Here is a 20,144-nt window from a genome sequence, read left to right as displayed (position 1 = left end):
CCTCCCAGGATCCTGAAATCCATCTTGCCTGAGCAATAGGTATGCCACCAGGAAGGACTCTTTTTTGAGAGTGATTGGCCAGAAACAACCCAGAAACTAATCTCATCAATGCAAAACCTGAGACAGCAAGCCACATAGCAGAGCAGTCCTCCTGGGTTCCCTTACCCTCCTGTTCTCTGACCAGGTGCCCCTTCCCAATAAAGTATCTTGCTTTGTCACCATATGTACCTCCTTGGACAATCCATTTCCGAGTGTTAGACAAGAGCGAGCCCACTCTCAGGCCCTGGAAGAGGTCCCCCTTCCTGCAATAACATGATGATACTTAAGGGCTTCACTATAGCAATTTAGCCATATTTTTAAAATATATGTAATTTTAAAAACATTTGGTTGACATATACAAAATTGATTGCTATATATCTTTTTCTACTAAGAATAGCAATTTAAAAATTGATAAAGTAAATTATGTTAAATATTTTAGTGCTATTAGTCTCATCATAATTTCCCTTTATCTCCACCAAAAATTCAAATTAGAAGAAATCTTCTGGGGAGAAATTCATTGGGAAGGCTCCAGGGAAAAAGAAACTATACTTGGAAGAGGTATTAACTAATTTTATGGAAGAACTAATCCTAACATGTTTAAAATGTATCTAGGACTAAAAAAGTAAGGCAGACACACAAATTAATCAAATCTTTTGTCTCTTTCAATTTTGCTTCACCCAGGTATAACTGATCTGCCCAAAGAGTGTTTTGTCTGGCTCATGCAATGTTTGCGTAAAATAAAAAAATGAACAATTACTAAAACTAAAATTAGAAGGTTTCATTTGTTTATATACACATACATTTGTGTGTGTGTGTGTGTGTGTGTGTGTGTGTTAGTTGCTCAGTCATGTCCAACTCTTTGCAACCTGATGGACTGCAACTCACCAGGCTTCTCTAGGCATGGGATTTTCCAGGCAAAAATATCGGAGTGGGTTGCCATTTCCTTCTCCAACATATATTTGTATTTATAATTCTGGATCTCTTAAAAAACAAAAAGGGCAAAACTAGCCTATATTCCAGAAAAACAGGGTATAGCAGGGTAGAAGCTTCTCCCTTTAAATGAGAAAGGACTTTAATCCACTAACTCTCCATAAACCCTACTATCTCCCAGAAACTCAGGCCAGCTAACAACTGTCATTTATCACTGGACTTGCACTTTTAAATTGAGACCTCTTCACTGTTAAGGCCCTGTTTAAGGCCTCTTCCTTATCTGTAGAAAGACAGGTGAAGATAATTTCAGAGATCCATTCCATAACTCAATACAACATCAAATCCATTACTTCTTTCACATGTAAACAGGCTATCAAAAAAAAAAAGGCTGGAAAATGTGGCTCTATCATTATTAAGATGTAAATCACATGCCATGGGGTCCTAAAACATCTATTTAACATGGATACTATTTACTTGCAGTAACTCCTTCAGAAAATCATCTGCTTAGACAAAAAATGCTCCCAATATTAACTTATGATGTATAAAAACTAATAAAGAAACATGAGTCAAATTATATTTAGCAGATTATAAAAAATCCCTTGCAAGCCACATTTATATCTTACTCATCTTTATATCCCTTTATATTGTCTTTGTATTTAGCTCAAAACAAAATACACTGAAAACTGACAGAATGGAAATAAAACTCAAATCCCCATATTAAAGAAAAAAAAAACTTCAAATACGAGATGATCAAACTCAATAACACAATAATATAAACTAAAAAACTTTCCTTATTCATGGCAAAATTTAATGCATTTTTTTCATGGCAATAGTAAATGAAATAAAATGTCCCAAATATTGCCAGAAATAGAAAAATTTATAAAACAGCTAAATTCAGGGTCAATTATTTGCTATAAATAGTCTTTATCAGAAAAAACTAATTAATGATAAAGTTTTGCTTTAAATACTATTTTTCCATAGATATTATTTTAATAAGTCCACAATATAACTTATAAAAAAATGAGTGTATGTACAAAGTAATTTTATGTATGATTCTAAACCTCAAGATTTATAAATGGAATACAGAAACAAACTTTACAGAAATAACCTGAATCCAAGTTTATTTCACTTAATTATTCATTGAATGCTTGCTAACTTCCCTTATGGCTCAGCTGGTAAAGAATCCTCCTGCAATGTGGGAGACCTGGGTTCGATCCCTGGGTTGGGAAGATCCCCTGGAGAAGGAAAGGCTACCCACTCCCGTATTCTGACCTGGCGAATTCCATGGACTGTACAGTCCATGGGGTCACGAGTCTGACACAACTGAGTGACTTTCACTTTTTTAGGATTCCCTGATGGCTCAGACAGTAAAGTGTCTGCCTGTAATGCAGGAGACCCGGCTTTGATCCCTGGGTCAGGAAGATCCCATGGAGAAGGAAATGGCAACCCACTCCAGCACTCTTGCCTAGAAAATTCCATGGATGGAGAAGCCTGGTGGGCTACATTCCATGGGGTCACAAAGAGTCAGACATGACTGAGTAACTTCACTATATGACAAATAATTAAATTGCACCACTACCATTAATAAAGACACGCAGTTAAAAAGGAAATACTGGTGTTTCCTAAGCTAAACAGAAATCTGAGATATAATGAAAGCATAAATGAAAAAGTACCTAAAAAGAAGGGTGTTTTGTTTGTTTGTTAACAGTCAGAAAGGTCTCAGAGATCTCCATGTTATAACTTTTAGGATAAGCAGGAAAACCAAATGAATTCATGGGTAGATTAGAGAAGAGAGTTAAGCAGCTCATCTTCAGAGGACAATGCAATAAGTACTACAAATATACAAAACTTTGAAAACCATTACAAATGAAATATTCCAAGTACAGACTTTATATTATTTAAAGATACTGTCCCTGCCTTAATTCACATAATACCAAAAAAAAAAAAAAAGACTCAAAATGGACAACAGAGTTGAATATAAAAACTATAAAACGTCCTAAAAAAAACAGGAAAAAGTCTTCACAACCTTGGAAAAGGCAAAATTTGTTAATGGGACACAAACAAACATTAACCATAAAAGAAAAAATTGACTAAAAAATACTAAATTGCATTTCAAATTTTAAAAGCTCTACTTTTAAGAAAACGAAAAGGTAAGCCACAAACTGAAGGAAAAAAGAAAAAAAAAGAATATCCTCAACATATGCATCTAACAAAAGACTGGTATCCAGAATATAGGAAGAACACTTACAACTGATAATTAAGAAGGCAAACAACACATTTTTTAAAATGAGTAAGAGATTTAAACTGACACCTTCCAAAACAAAATAGTCAAGTGGCTGATAAGCAACTGAAAAACATTCAACATCCTTAGTCACCAAAGAAACCCGAGTTAAAACCACACCATGTACACAATCAGCATGGTTACAACTTTAAAGACTGGCCATACTAAGTGCTGCCAAAGATGAGACCAGTTGTGACTTTAATACATCCATGTCAGTAGTATGTAAGAGTTCAACCACTATGAAGACTATTTGGCAATTCTTCATAAAGTTGAATACATTTTTATATGACAGCAAGAAAAATGAAAACCTACATCCACAAAAAGACTTACAATTTAAAGTTCAGAAAAGCGTTATTCATAATAGTCAAAGTCCAAAAACAACCCCTATATCCAGAAAGATAAATGATCAAACTGTGATACATTCATTCACTGCAACATCACTCAGATACAAACTGCTGCTGATACATGACATTAATCTTATAAACATTAGGTGAGAGAAGTGAAGTATAGTGTTACTTGCTCAGTCTTTCCAACTCTTCGCAACCCCATGGACTGTATGGAGCCCACCAGGTGAAAGAACCCTGATGCAAAAGAGTACATACTGCTTGATTCCACTTACAAGAAGTTCCAGAACACGTACACTACAGAAGAAAAGCCTTTCTAAATATGACACCAAAAGCACAAGTAAAATAAAGAATATATTTAAAGTGGACTCATCAAAATTTTAGATGTTCTGTACCTCAGTGGATGCCATTAAGAAAGTGAAAAGAAAACCCACAGAATGGGAAAAAATATGCACAACCCATAAGACTTCTATCTAGAATATATAAATAACCCTTACAACTCAATACTAAAAAGCCAATTAAAAAGGGGGCACAGAATAAGAATAGATAATTATCCACAAATATATATAATTGGCCAATAAACACACCCAAAGATGATCTACATCACTAGTGATTAGGAAATGCCAGTCAAAACATAACAACACACTACTTCACAGTATGGCATTAAAATACGGCTATAATGAAAAAGACAAATAACAACAAGTATTGGTGAAGATGTGGAGACACAGGAACCCTCAGACACACTGATGGGAATATAAAATGGTAAAATCACTTTGGAAAAACAGTCTGGCAATTTTTTAAATGGTTAAACATAGAATTATCATACAAACCAGCCATTCCACTCCCAGGTATATATTCAAGAGAAATGAAAATCTATGTCCACACAAAACCTACATAACAAGTGTTCATGGCAATATTATTCATAATAACCAGAGTGGAAACAATCCAAATATCCATCAAGTACTGGATGGATAAAAACACTGGTATATCCATAAGGTGTAGTATCATTCAGTCTTGAAAAAAAAATGAAGCAGAGATACAGGTTACAACATGGATGCTGGAACATGGAACCTTGAAAACATGCTAAGTGAAAGAAGCCAGTCACAAAAGGAAACATGATATGACTCAATTTATATTCAATACCTAGAATTCAGAAAGTAGATTAGTTGTTGCTGAAGACTGGAGTGGGAGTAAGGGGAACAAGGAGGGATGGACAGTTGCTGCTAATGGATATAGTTTCTTTGGGGGGTGATGAAAATGTTCTAAAAATGATTGTGGTGATGACTGCAAAACTCTGTAAATACATTAAAAAAACACTGAATTACACACTTCATATGGGTGAGCTGCACAGTATATGAATTATAGCCTCACCAAAAAGAATAAGCAAAATATATCCATGGCAATGAAAATCAGAAGAAAATTTTCTGGTGGAGGAGTTGATAAAAAGGGCACAAATGAATTTTCTAAAATGAAAAAAACTGTCTACATATTAATGGGCATGGGGGTTATACACAGGTGTATATATCTGTTAGGTGTTTATATCTGTTAAAGCTCAAACTGTACACTTAAGAACTGTGCATTTCTCTCTTGCAAATTATACATCAACCAACCTAGAGCCAGACATTCTGGATATGCGAAGTCAAGTGGGTCTTAGGAAGCATCACTACAAACAAAGCTAGTGGACATGATGGAATTCCAGTTGAGCTATTTCAAATCCTAAGAGATGATGCTGTCAAAGTGCTACACTTTGGAAATTTGGAAAACTAAGCAATGGCGACAGGACTGGAAAAGGTCAGTTTTCATTCTAATCCCAAAGAAAGGCAATGCCAAAGAATGCTCAAACTACCACACAATTGCACTCATCTCACATGCTAGCAAAGTAATGCTCAAAATTCTCCAAGGTGGGCTTCAACAGTATGTTAACCATGAACTTCCAGATGTTCAAGCTGGTTTTAGAAAAGGCAGAGGAACCAGAGATCAAACTGCCAATATCTGTTGGATCATCAAAAAAGCAAGGGAGTTCCAGAAAAATATCTACTTCTGCTTTATTGACTATGCCAAAGCCTTTGACTGTGTGACCACAACAAACTGTGGAAAATTCAAGAGATGGGAATACCAGACCACCTGACCTGCCTCTTGAGAAATCTGTATGGAGATTAAGAAACAACAGTTAGAACTGGACATGGAACAACAGACTGGTTCCAAATAGGAAAAGGAGTACGTCAAGGCTGTATGTTGTCACCCTGCTTATTTAACTTATATGCAGAATACATCATGAGAAATGCTGGGCTGGATGAAGCACAAGCTGAAATCAAGATTGCCGGGAGAAATATCAATAACCTCAGATATGCAAATGACACCGCCCTTACGGAAGAAAATGAAGAACTAAAGAGCCTCTTAATGAAAGTGAAAGAGGAGAGTGGAAAAGTTGGCTAACAATTCAACATTCAGAAAACTAAGATCATGGCATGCAGTCCCATCACTTCATGGCAAATAGATGGGGAAACAGTGGAAACAGCGGCAGACTTTATTTTCTTGGGCTCCAAAATCACTGCAGATGGTGACTGCAGCCATGAAATTAAAAGATGCTTGCTCCTTGGAAGAAAATCTATGACCAATCTAGACAGCACATTAAAAGGCAGAGACATTACTTTGCCAACAAAGGTCCATCTAGTCGAAGCTACGGTTTTTCCAGTAGTGATGTATGGATGTGAGAGTTGGACTATAAAGAAAGCTGAGCACTGAAGACTTGATGCTTTTGAACTGTGGTGTTGGAGAAGACTCTTGAGAGTCCCTTGGACAGCAAGGAGATCCAACCAGTCCATCCTAAAAGAAAGCAGTCCTGAATATTCATTGAAAGGACAGATGCTGATGCTGAAACTCCAAAACTTTGGCCACCTGATGTGAAGAACTGACTCATTAGAAAAGACCCTGATGCTGGGAAAGATTGAAGGTAGGAGGAGAAGGGGATGACAGAGGATGAGACGTTGGATGGCATCACCAATTTGATGGACATGAGTTTGAGTAAACTCTGGAAGTTGGTGATGGACAGGGAGGCCTGGCGTGCTGCAGTCCATGGGGTCCCAAAAAGTCAGACACAACTGAGCGACTGAACTGAACTGAATGGTGGCTCAGAAGGTAAAGAATCCACCTGCAGTGCAGGAGACCTGGGTTAGATCCCTGAGTTGGGAAGATCCCCTGGAGAAGGGAATGGCTAGTCACTCCAGTATTCTTTTCCAGAAAATTTCATGGACAGAGGAGCCTGGCAGGCTACAGTCCTTGGGGATGCAAAGATATCAGACCGTACTGAGCGACTAAACACTTTCACTTTTCACTTTCATAAAAATTTATTAAAAATACTATCTCTGGTTAATGACATTAGGGATAGTAAGAATTAGGGGAGAAACTACTGCTTTATATTACTGAAAGCCCTTCAAAACTTTTTTTAAAACCATGATTATAATATGATCACAAAAACAGTGACAATTTTTGATATATTAAGTGTATCTATTTTATAAACAAAGGAAGGTATAAACACTACTTTCTCTTTTTTCAAATTTGTTGGTCATTCTATCAAAATTTTGAATTTTCCATTAAAAACTTTAGAATTTTTTTTCAATGCTATGGATATAATGAAGTCCTTCTGACTGAGAGAATGAGAACATTTTCCAGAAGTAATACTTGAGCTGATACTATCAAGTCTCTCTCTACTAGCTACTTAATCATGGTATGTAGGAAAAGACTTTACATACTCATTAAGAATATGCAGACTTTACAGAATGTTTAGTTAGAATCATACATTTCTATTTATTTTTGCTAAAAGCAGTGACTCTTTTTTTTTAATCACCTCAAGAAGACTCCTAGACAGGTTTCAACCTAGTTTCAATCAAAATACTCTTGACATGGTAGTAAACGCATACTGCCTGAAAATGTGAGCAGTTTTCAAAGACTATGTAGCTGGGCACCTGAGAAAGTGGCAATACAGCATTACTCAGAGGTCTGTGGGCTAGTGAGAAGTCTATTCAAAAGTTACTCATTTACCTTCCTTTCCCCAGGGCAGATGGGTTCACTGCCTTGCAAGGATTTACCGCAAAAAAAAAAAAAAAAAAAGGAAGCTACCTTCCCATCCCATCATAATTTTCTTATGACTAAAACAAGAAGAATTGAATTAAAGGAAAAGTATACTGGTCTGATAGGAACATTGTAGGTGATAATCAAAGGCATTCTCCATAGGTAGGTGTGGCCTGCTGCTATACAATAACTGAGAGACCTAAATTTAATCATCCTCCTAGGATGCCACAAGATTAAGGCATCAGAGCTTGGATCTCTACTGACTGGAGAATAAATATATAATCTGCAGTCTTCCACCTAAACAACTCCAGCTTTCTGTACCTCCAGCACTAAGGGTAGCATTCAAAGCAGCTACCGTTCCACATTATCTGAGGTGGGGTTGCTAAAGCCCATTGTCAGTTGGACTTCCAATAGTATTAGGGATGGAAAATGTCTAAGATTCTTTGACTTCAGAAGCTTAGGATACTTGGCAGAGAGAAAGCATTTCCAATCCCAGTTCTCTAAAGTGAGAACAACACTTTGTTGGTATATGCCAACAAAGAGAGTAACTGGGTCTTTAGGTCTTATTTTAGACATTATCTTCACCATATTCTTGCTACTGAGAACTGAACCTTCATCTCACCAAGGGGCCACCTATCTGAGGAAAATGGTACATTGTGCACTTCATGACGGGCATATGAGAAAAAAAAGTAATTTATGTACAATGCATATATTTGATAAACATGAAAAATAATTCTCTACAATACTACAAAAAAATACAAAGGAAGAGGAAAAAAAGGGTTTTCTTTTGGGTTTTTGGAGTTTGAAATACTTGGGAGACATATCCATGTAGATAAACAATACAGCAGTTGAAAAGTCTACAAATAGAAATTTGGCAATTATTTGACAAACTTTTTTAATATCCTGTTGTACTCAGTATAATGCTTTCCCATGGATACCAGAAATAAGACAGAAGGATACAAAAATAACAGGTCAACATGCCAGCTGCGAATGTGTAAACTGTTAAGATAATTTATAAAGAGCTAAGGAAGGAGCTAAGAAAGCTAAGGAAAAATACTGCTATGTGAGAAAAAAACACTTGAAAAGCTAAATATACTGGCACTTCACTGCAGAGGGAGCAACTTTTCAAACACAGAGTTCAAATACTCTTGTAACCTTACAACAAACAAACAGGATATGAAAGTACAGGGAGAAAGACAGCAGCCTGCTGTCTAAAACCAGGCTGTTGCAAATCAATAGCAACAGAATACATATCTGACTCACAGAGGAGTCACACCCATTCCCATCTACATCATCAAGCATATACACGTCTCAGAAGAAAGAAGGAGAATTAAGAAAAAAGACAAGGAATTTGCACAGGAAGCAACAACTCAGAGATAACTCAGAAGGGAGGAGCCTAATGACAAGAATCTCTCCAGTTCTGAAAGCACAGGGGGTTTTTCTTTGGCTTTTGTCTCTTTTAAGATAAGGTCTCAGAGAAGGTGAATGCATGAGTCTTGCAGGCCAATCTCAAATATTCTGATCAGAAACTGACGGTTTAGTGACTGATTTATACAGATATTCCACACTGAAGCTAAGCTGCAACAGAAAGAGTAGTACAATAAATTCTTTTAATTAATCCCATCATCAAATTCCTCAGGAAACCAGACAACTGATTAAAAATTTAAAACAATTCTTCTATGAAAAGAAAAAGAATAAGAGGTTAGAGTGACATTCTAAAGAACTCTATGATTAAAAATATATGTTTTTAACACAAAGACTTGAAAATACTTCTTTTGTTCAGAAGCTTTTTACCACTTCCTTAAATGCACATGGCTGTGTTACAGAGAGTACCCTTAGATAACTGAGGTAATGCTGTGGTGGTAAAATTATAAATGTAAAAGTTAGATCACCGAGATCAGCACTGTCCAACAGAAATATAATGCCAGCCCCTTACATAAGTTCAAATGTTCTAATAGCCAAGTTTAAAGTATAAAACATAGTTGCAATTTAATTCTAATAATTTACTTTATCAAACACAGTCAAAACATTACATATTTTTACTACACAATCAAAAATTTTTTAATTGATGACCTCCTTTTTTTTTTTTTTTTTTTTTTCCCAAATCAGCTCTTCAAAATCTGGAGTATGTTTTACTTTTACAGCTCATCACAATTCAGACCAGTCACATTTCAGGTGCTCAACTGTCACATATGGCTAATGGCTTCCATATTTGACAGTGTAGACTTAGATGTTACATAAAATATATTTACTTTAATTTAGAAGAACTCTTTCCATTTTCTTGTCCTCATATTTCACCCCCCCCCAAATCTGCTAAAAAGTAAAATCTGATTCTAAGTAACAGGATGTAAAAGGAAGCAAACATGGTTGCAATGCCAAACTTTTAAACCAGACAAATAATGGCCCGTTCAAAATTTAAATTAGCATTATTCCCCTCCTGAATTAAAATGCACTGCTATTACACTTGAACCTTACCTTCTTGCATCCATCTCTGCCAAAAAGTCTTTGTAATTTTAAAATGAAAAACACATTTAACATAGAAAAAAAAATAGCTATCCCATTTCAACCTCAAGGCTATCAATAATTAACTTTCATCAAACAGATCTTTGATATTGTATTGAACCATTTCTTCACATCTTACTGGGATTGCCACATGCACTGATTTTAAAAAGTGACTACTGTAGTAAAACCATGGGAGGGAAAAATAGCTTCGTTATAGGACTTGATATTTTTATGTTTCTTCAATTTTAACTTTCTAAAATACTCTTTTTTATACTTTCTAAATCAAAAGTAGTTAAACAACCTAAGAGTTTCATCTACATGTTGGGAAGAGAAGAAAAAATCCTAAATAAAACCATCTTCCCTGTTACAAGTACTAGCTGCATCTCCTAATTTTTACTTTAAATACATAACTTACATATCTATGTTACAAACCACAGAAGTGGTCATAGAGAATTTAAGCTATTATTCTTGCAATTTCTCCTTAGACATGATACATTGGTGGAAAGAAGAGCGGAAGAGAGGAAGGCGAGTTAGATTTTAATGTTTGTCATTTTATTTTTTATTAAAGCCAGAAAGATGTGTTTTTCCACCAGGATTGTTTTCCTAAGGCAAAACAAAAGAGAGAGTGCTACATTCACCCAGTCTCTACACGTAAATCCTTCTCGTGGATTCTGAGTTTTATCAATTTTTTTTTTTAAGAGATTCAAAATGTGAACTCAAAAAAGTAAAAGATTTGAGCAATTCTACACAAGAACAGATGGTGAAAATCTTGCGCTCCCTTTATTTCTTCAAAGTCTTATTTGTCAAAAATCTCTTTTCTAGACATCTTTAAACAACTCACAATTATCATTTGTTAAGACACATGCCAAGTGCATCTAGAACTCTGGAATAAATTATTAATTACTTGGGGAAAAGTTCATCTATACACACACATCACTTGCAATAATTTTTAGATTTTATTTATTTATAACTGTGTTAGGTCTTCGTTGCTGCACCTGGGCTTTCTCTGGTTGCTGGGAGCGGGTGTTGCTCTCTAGTTGCAGTGCATGGGTTTCTCACTGTAATGGATTTAACTTATATGCAGAATATATCATGAGAAATGCTGGACTGGATGAAGCACAAGCTGGAATCAAGACTGCCAGGAGAAATATCAATAACCTCAGATGTGCAGATGACACCACCCTTATGGCAGAAAGTGAAGAGGAACTAAAGAGCGTCTTGATGAAAGTGAAAGAGGAGAGTGAAAAAGTTGGCATAAAGCTCAACATTCAGAAAACTAAGATCATGGCATCTGGTCCCATCACATCATAGCAAATAGACGGGGAAGCAATGGAAACAGTGTCAGACTTTATTTTGGGGGGCTCCCAAATCACTGCAGATGGTGACTGCAGCCATGAAATTAAAAGTTGCTTGCTCCTCGGAAGAAAATCAATGACCAACCTAGACAGCAAATCTATGACCAACCTAGACCAACCTATTAAAAAGCAAAGACATTATTTTGTCGACAAAGGTCCGTCTAGTCAAAGGTATGGTTTTTCCAGTAGTGATGTATGGATGTGAGAGTTGGACTATAAGGAAAGCTGAGCGCCGAAGAATTGATGTTTTTGAACTGTGGTGTTGGAGAAGACTCTTGAGAGTCCCTTGGACAGCAAGGAGATCCAACCACTCCATCCTAAAGGAGATCAGTCCTGAATATTCATTGGAAGGACTGATGCTAAAGCTGAAACTCCAATACTTTGGCCAATTGACGCAAAGAACTGACATATTGGAAAAGATCCTGATGCTGGGAAAGATTGAAGGCAGGAAGAGAAGGGTACAACAGAGGATGAGATGGTTGGATGGCATTGCTGACTTGATGGACATGAGTCTGAGTAAACTCCGGGAGTTGGTGATGGACAGGGAGGCCTGGCGTGCTGCAGTCCATGGGGTCACAGAGTAGGATATGACTGAGCAACTGAACTGAACTGAACTGTTGAGGAGCACAGGCTCTACAGTGCTCAGGCTTCAGTAGTTGTGGCACATGGGCTTAGTTGCCCCATGTGGAATCTGCCAGACCAGGGATCAACAATTTTTAATATAGTATTTTCTATACTGGTGGTGGTGGTGGTGCAGTGGTTCAGTTGCGTCTGACTCTTGCAATCCTGTGGACTGTATGTAGCCTGCCATGCTTCTCTGTCCATAGGATTTTCCAAGCAAGAATACTGGAGTGGTTTGCCATTTCCTCCAGGGGATCTTCCCAACCCAAGATCAAACCCTCATCTGGAGCACTGCAGAAGAATTCTTTACCGCTGAGCCACCAGAAAAGCCCTGTTCATTTATGACCCTCTTCCAAATTCATCTTATCCAAGAAACTCTGCCAAACCACATATTAAAACTCTCTCTTCCTGAAACCTCAACCAAAACTCTCTGCTTTAAATCTTTCAAATATAATAAGCAAAGGGGCACAAAGTTAAAATCAATACACACATAAAACCGACATGAAGTTATCATCATGTGGCACACCAAGCTTTCCATCTTACCCATCAAATGCTGACAGCCAAAGAAATCCCTTTTAAAAGCACTTTCTAGGAAATGATCATCAGAAGAGCGCAATTTCTATTGCCAGGTTTGTATGAGCTAACATTAGGTCTTCTTTTTGTGGTTCACATGGACCAAGTTCAAAATCTCTAGCTCATAAATTCTCTTTCCAGGAAATTGCTCTCATGCCTCTATTTTCTATCTCCATACCAACAGGAAGAGACCAAACCTAAGGACAAGTCATTTTAAAACAAAAATATCAATAACTATCTCAGCAATAAAATAATTTTAAAGCTGAGCAGAGTTAATATTCAGAATACATTTACATATAGTATTAACTTCTAAATCTAACTATCAAATAATATGTCTATTTTTCTAATCTTATTCAAGCTTCTTCCAGCCAAAGGAAAATGCAAAACTCTCTTAAAGAAAAATAAATTACTTCATTATGGCCATGATAGATTAACAGTTAAGAGATTTACTCCCTCCCAGGAAACAACCAAAAAATACTGGACAAGATATATCAACTATATGAGAACAATGTTTCTTTTTTTGAAAGACTCCGGACAACAGGCAACAATGAACAGCTATTACTGAAACTCAGGAGATAAGTGAAGTCCTAAGATTGCCATCTTACCTGTCTTGAGAGAGTTTCCAGATCCTGGCTTGGGCAGGGAAAATCAACAGAACCTAGTGAACTTTCTCAACTGAATGGATAGAGCTGAGGGCATGAGGACACCAAGATAGCTAGAGTCCAAGGAACAGAATACCAGAAAGGTAAGTATACAAACAAGATCTTCAGAGATTGACAGAGGGCACCCATTAAGTATTCAGCTGTGTACTGATCAGATATGTATGTAAGTAAAGTACCCAAGGCTAGCGATAAAAGCCACCATTCACACAGGGCCAGGAATAGTAACTGTCCCCATGGGTGAGACTGAAGAATCTGTTTCAAGGCATACTGTGTAGAGTACACAAAAAGGTCACGCCTCGGGAGGAGGGAAAAACAGCCCTAAGCTGTGTACTTCTGCGTGTTCAACGTGCTCAGTCACTCAGGCGTGTCCAATTCTTAGCAACTCTGTGGGCTGTAGCTCATCAGGCTCTTCTGTCCAAGGGATTTCCTAGGCAAGAATACTGGAGTGGGTTGTTATTTCCTTCTCCAGTGGATCTTCCCAACCCAAGGATTGAACCAGCATCTCCTTCAATAGCAGGTGGATTCTCTTACCAATGAACCACCTACCAACTCCCTCAAGAACAAATTCTTTCCAAGTAACTTAACTACATTCTTGGGCAAAGCTCAAGAATCTTTATAGGAAAACAGCCAAACCAAATAAGGTAAAATTCACAATGTGAGACATCCAATCAAATATTATCAGGCACACAAAGAAGCAGAAAAATGTAACTAATGAGAAGAAAAAACAATTAATCAAAAGCAAACTGAGGATGAGATGGTTGGATGGCATCACCGACTCAATGGACATGAATTTGGGTAGACTTGGGGAGTTGGTGATGGACAGCCCTGGCGTGCTGCAGTCCATGGGGTTGCAAAGAGTCGGACACGACTGAGTGACTGAACTGAACTGAACTGAAAATGATTTTGATAGAAATGTTAGAACTACCAGATAAGGCCATTAAAAGGTATTAACTCTGTATTTCTGTATGTTCAAAACTTAAGTAGAGACATACAAACACCACTCAGCTCCACCTTCTAGAGATGAAAAATGGGAGAGATGAAAAACACACTGGATAGGATGAATGGCAAATCAGACATGGCAAATCACAATGTATAGAACCTGAATACAAAGCAATAAAAATTTTCCCAAAAATGAACACAATATTAATGAGCTATGGAACAATTTCAAGTGGCCTAATATCTGTGTAATTAGTCACTGAGGAGGAGGAAAGAAAAGAATTTTAAAAATTTGAAGAAGTGATCAAAAAGTTTTAAAATCTGAGGAAAATTGTAAGTCCACAAGAAATTCAACAAAACTCACAAGTAAGAAACAGGAAGAAAACTACGATTAGGCACTTTAGAATCAACTTACTTAAAACCAGGAATAAAGAAAAAATCTTAAAAGGAGACAGAAAGGAAAAAAGACACATTATCCACACAGAAACAAAGATAAGGATTGTATCCGATTTCCTGATGTAAGCACTGCAAAAGTGAAGTCAATGACACATTATTATAGTACTGAAGGAAAAAAACAAAACAAAAAAAAAAACCCTGTCAACCTAGAGTCTTTTACTCAGAGAAAATATTTTTAAAAATCAAAGGCAAAATGAAAACTCAGACATACAGGAGCAGCCCACACTACATAAAACATTCAAGGAAGTCCTCTGTGCAGAGGGAAAATTCTATCAGTTTGAAATCTGGAGCTAAAAAGAACCAAAAAACACCAGAAATGGAAGCTATATAGGTTTATATAGAAAAATTTAAATTTTTTCCTTATTTCCTTATTTTTCCTTATCAATCTCATTAAAAGGTAAGTGACTGTTGAAGCAAAAATAACAATGTAGCATGGGGTTTAAAACATACACAAAAGTGGCTTTCCCTGGTGGTCCAGTGGTTAAGAAACTGCCCTGCAACAGAAGGGACACCAATTCAAACCCTGGTCTAGGAAGATACCACATGCTTCAGGGCAACTAAGCCTGTGCCTCACAACTACTGAGCCTGCACTCTATAGCCTGCACACTCCAGTCATTAAACACGCATGCCCTAGAGCCTGTGCTCCAAAACAAGAGTGAGTGAGTGTGAGTGATAGTTGCTCAGTCATGTCCAACTCTTTCCAACCCCATGGACTATATATAGCCTGCCAGGCTCCTCTGTCCATGGAATTCTCCAGGCAAGAATACTGGAGTGGGTTATCACTTCCTTCACCAAAACAAGAGAAGCCACTGCAATGAGAAGCCCACGCACCAAAAGAGAGTACCCTCTGCCTCCACAACTAGAGAAAGCTTGCATGCAACAATGAAGACCCAGTGCAGTCAAAAGTTTAAAAGTGAACCAAAAAAAACATACGAAAGCAAAATGCACGACAAAACTAGCACAAAGGGCCAGAGAGGAGAAATGGAAATGTACTATTCTCAGTTTTTATACTACATATGAAGTGGTATGAGATTTCTTGATGATAGAATATGTAAGTTAGTTAAGGATATACACTATGACTCCAGCAAAATAACAGTTATAAATAATAAATTAACAAAAGATAAAACAGAATCATAATATTTCATTCAGTCAAAAGGCAGAAATACTAAGATAAAGAACAGAAATATAACCATATCAATAATTACATTAAATGTAAATGGTCTATTTTACTCAAAATCTGGAAAACACTGTGTTCAGTAAAAGAAGCTAGTCACAAAAGACTACCAATGAAATGGCCAGAATAAGCAAATCCATGGAGACAGTGGTTACCAGGAAGAAGGGTGAAAAGGGGAGACTAATGGATACAAGGTTTCTTTTGGGAGTCATAAAAACATTCTGAAATTGGATAATGGTAATATTTACACAACTCTGTGAGTATACTAAAAACTACTAAACTGTACACTTTAAAAGGGTGGATTTTTATGGTAAGTGAATAATTAAAAGCACAACAGCAATACAATAAGAATATTGGCAAAGGGTTCTAAAACAATAATAAGCATAAATTTTCCTAGACCCAGCCCTGCAAGAAGATTCTAATCCCAATTTCACTCCATAAGGAGTAAGTATATGATTTGCTCTGGCCAATAAAATGTAAGTTGAAGTTATGTATATCACTCCCCAGTAGATGTTTTAAGATGTATTTCCTCTATATCCATTTCCCATTTAACATGAGCCTGGTTTACCCTGCAGAGTCTGGTCACTGGTCCAGAAATTAAGAAGTGTGCAATAAATATGTACTCAGCCTAAAGTTTGAGATGAACATAAATGTAAGCAAGAAATAAAATTATGTCACAGTTGTTTTAAAAGTGATCTAACTACCATAATTGAAAGGTAAAGACTGTCAGACTATTTCAAAAAGCAAGAGCCACTATATATTGTCTAACTGACAAACTGTAAAGATAAAAACAGAAAAAAAGTAAAAACAGAAAAGTATATAAACTACTAACACTATTCAAAAGTTACAATGACTATATGAGATAAAGTAGATTTCTAAAGCAAACAATATTACTAGGAATAATGAAGGCATTTTGACAACAGGATGTAACAATTCTAAATGTTTATATATACAACAATTTAACTTCATATGAAACAAACACTGATAAAATTTAAAGAGAAATAAATTACAATTATAGTTGGAGATTTCAATACCCTTCTCTCAATATCTGATACAACAAGTAAACAGAAAACCAGAAAAGATACGGTAGACTTGAACAACACCATCAATCAATTTGTACCAATCAGCATTTATAGAATATGCTACCAAATAACAGATGAGTATACAATCTTTCCAAGTGCACATAAAACATGTATCAAAACAGACTATACTCAGAACTATAAAACAAAGGGATCCTGCAAAAGCAGAGCTTCAGGAGAAATGTATAGCATTAACCACTTAAATGAGAAAAGAGGAAAGATCACAAAAATATTACAAGGGCATAAGACATTACAAACAAAACCCAAAGACATTAGATAACAACTACAGACTGAGCTTCCTCCTGAACACACATGCAAAAATTCCAAACAATATTTTAGCTCATCAAATCCAACAATATCCTATAAAGACAATATGACTAAGTGGGGTTTAACTTTAAAAAAAAAAAGTAATCTGTCAAATTAAAAGAGGAAAACAATTGATCATTCCCACAGATTCAGGAAAAGCATTTGACAGCAACATCTATTTCTTATAAATTCTTAACAAATGAGAAACAGGAACTTCTTCAACCTGATAAAAAGTCGTCTATAGAAACCTACAATTTACTCATTTTTAATGCTTTCCCCTTCAGTTCAGTTCAGTCGCTCAGTCGTGTCCGACTCTTTGCAACCCCATGAATCGCAGCAAGCCAGGCCTCCCTGTCCATCACCAACTCCCAGACCTTGCTCAAACTCACATCCATCGAGTCGGTGATGCCATCCAAACATCTCATCCTCTGTTGTCCCCTTCTCCTCCTGCCCTCAATCTTTCCCAGCATCAGGGTCTTTTCCAATGAGTCAGTTCTTCACATAGGTGGCCAAACTACTGGAGAATCAGCCCTTCCAATGAATACTCAAGACTGGTTTCCTTTAGGATAGACAGATTGGATCTCCTTGCTGTCCAAAGGACTCTCAAGAGTCTTCTAACACCACAGTTCAAAAGCATCAATTCTTCGGTGCTCAGCTTTCTTTATAGTCCAACTCTCACATCCATACATGACTAATGGAAAAACCATACCTTTGACTAGATGGATCTTTGTCGGCAAAGTAATGTCTCTGCTTTTTAATATGCTGTCTAGGTTGGTCATAGCTTTTCTGCCAAGGAGCAAGCGTCTTTTAATTTTTAATTAAAATAATTTTAATTTTAAACTTTCCCATCAAGATTGAGAAAATAACAAGGCTATCTGTTCATTATGTGTATTCAAATTTGTACTGGAAGTACTAACCAGTTGCAATAAGGCAAGAAAAAGCTATAAAAGGTATCCATATTATAAAGATGCAAATGTGCTTTTATTCATGGACCACATGCTCATCTATATAGAAAATCTAATGGAATCTTAAAAAAAAAAAAAAACCCTACCAGAACAAGTGAATTTATCAAGGCAACAGAATACATGAATGATAAAAGAAAAAAGATTGTATTTCTATATGCTGACAATAAACAATCAGAAATTAAATTTACAAAAACAATACCATGGACAAATAACAAGTAAAAGAAAAATATAATGTGTTCATGGGTGGAAAGCACCATTGTTAGGAATTCAACACTATTCTGATCAAAATCTCAGCAAGTGTTTTTGTACAAATTACTTGACGTAAAATTCACAAAGGTATGATAAGGAGCAAAAACAGTCAAAAGAACAAAGACAATTAACACTATCTGATTTCAAGACATTATAAAGCTATAATATTCAATAGTGTAGTATTAGCATTAAAGTAGAAAAATTAATTAATGAAACAGAAAAAGAGCCAAGAAACATACATACACAGACAACTGATTTTTGACAAAAATGCAAAAGTAATTAAGAGGAAAAAGGACAGTCTTTTCAACAGATACAAAAACAAACATGCATACTCAAAAACAACTTTGATTTATCCTTTGTTTCATACAAAAAAAAATTAACTCAAAGTGGACTATGGTAAATGTAAAACTTAAAACTTAACACAGAATTCTATCTGTGTGACTCTGAGTTATCAAAAGCACAGTCTATAAAAGAACAATTTCAAATTGGACTTAATCACAATCTAAAACTTTTGCTCTTCAAAAGATACTGCTAAGAGAATAAGCCACAGATTGTGAAAAAATATTTGAAAAGCATATACACAGAAAAAGGACCTGTACCCAAACTATATAAAAAAACTCTTAAAACACACTGAGAAAGCAAACAACCTAATTTTTTTTAATGGGCAAAATTTGGAACAGACATTTAATCAAAGACAATTTATCAATGGCAAATTAGCACATAAAAAAAGTGCTCAACACCAACAGGGAAATGCAATTAAAACCATAAGATATAAATACCTGTAAGAACAGCTAAAATGAAAAAGACTGACTATTCCAAATGTTGGTAAGGCTGCAGAAGAGCAGCAATGTTCATACACTGATGATGAGAATATGAAAAACTATAGGCCCTTTGGAAAACAGTTTGACAATTAAATATAGTTCTACCATATAAACCAGCCATTCCATTCCTAGGTATTTACTCAGGAGAAATGAAAGCATAAATTGATACAAAGGTTTGTACACAAAAGTTTATAGCATTTCACAACAGGTGAGTAGGTAAGCTGTGATATATCCATACAATGGAATACTGCTGCTGCTGCTGCTAAGTCACTTCAGTCATGTCTGACTCTGTGCGACCCCACAGACGGCAGCCCACCAGGCTCCCCCGTCCCTGGGATTCTCTAGGCAAGAACCCTGGAGTGGGTTGCCATTTCCTTCAATGCATGAAAGTGAAAAGTGAAAGTGAAGATGCTTAGTTGTGTCCAACTCTTAGCAACCCCATGGACCGCAGCCTACTAGGCTCCTCTGTTCATGGGATTTTCCAGGCAAGAGTAAATACTACTAAGCAATAAAAAGAAATGAACCATTCATATGTATTAAACACACATGAATCTCAAAACAATTCATTTGGAGAATAATGAAATAACCCATTAAAAAATATATATATACTGTATGATTCGATTTCTATAAACTGTAGAAAATGCAAACCAATCTACAATAACCAAAAGCAGATCAGTGGCTATCTGGAGATACAAAGGGAGATAACAGATATGTTCATTTTCCTGATTTTGGTGATAATTTCACAGGTATATACTTAGGTCTAAACTTATCAAATTGTAT

General features: G+C 36.2%; 1 protein-coding gene across 1 annotated transcript in view; it reads right to left on the bottom strand.

Annotated features, from left to right (window-relative positions):
- EVI5 (ecotropic viral integration site 5) overlaps positions 1 to 20,144 on the bottom strand; it is a 231,925-nt gene that overhangs the window by 141,295 nt on the left and 70,486 nt on the right. The gene's annotated exons all lie outside the window — the stretch shown is intronic.

The sequence above is a fragment of the Budorcas taxicolor genome, chromosome 3, assembly GCF_023091745.1.
Source record: "Budorcas taxicolor isolate Tak-1 chromosome 3, Takin1.1, whole genome shotgun sequence".
Classification (NCBI taxonomy): domain Eukaryota; kingdom Metazoa; phylum Chordata; class Mammalia; order Artiodactyla; family Bovidae; genus Budorcas; species Budorcas taxicolor.
This window is presented reverse-complemented; position numbering and strand designations above follow the sequence as displayed.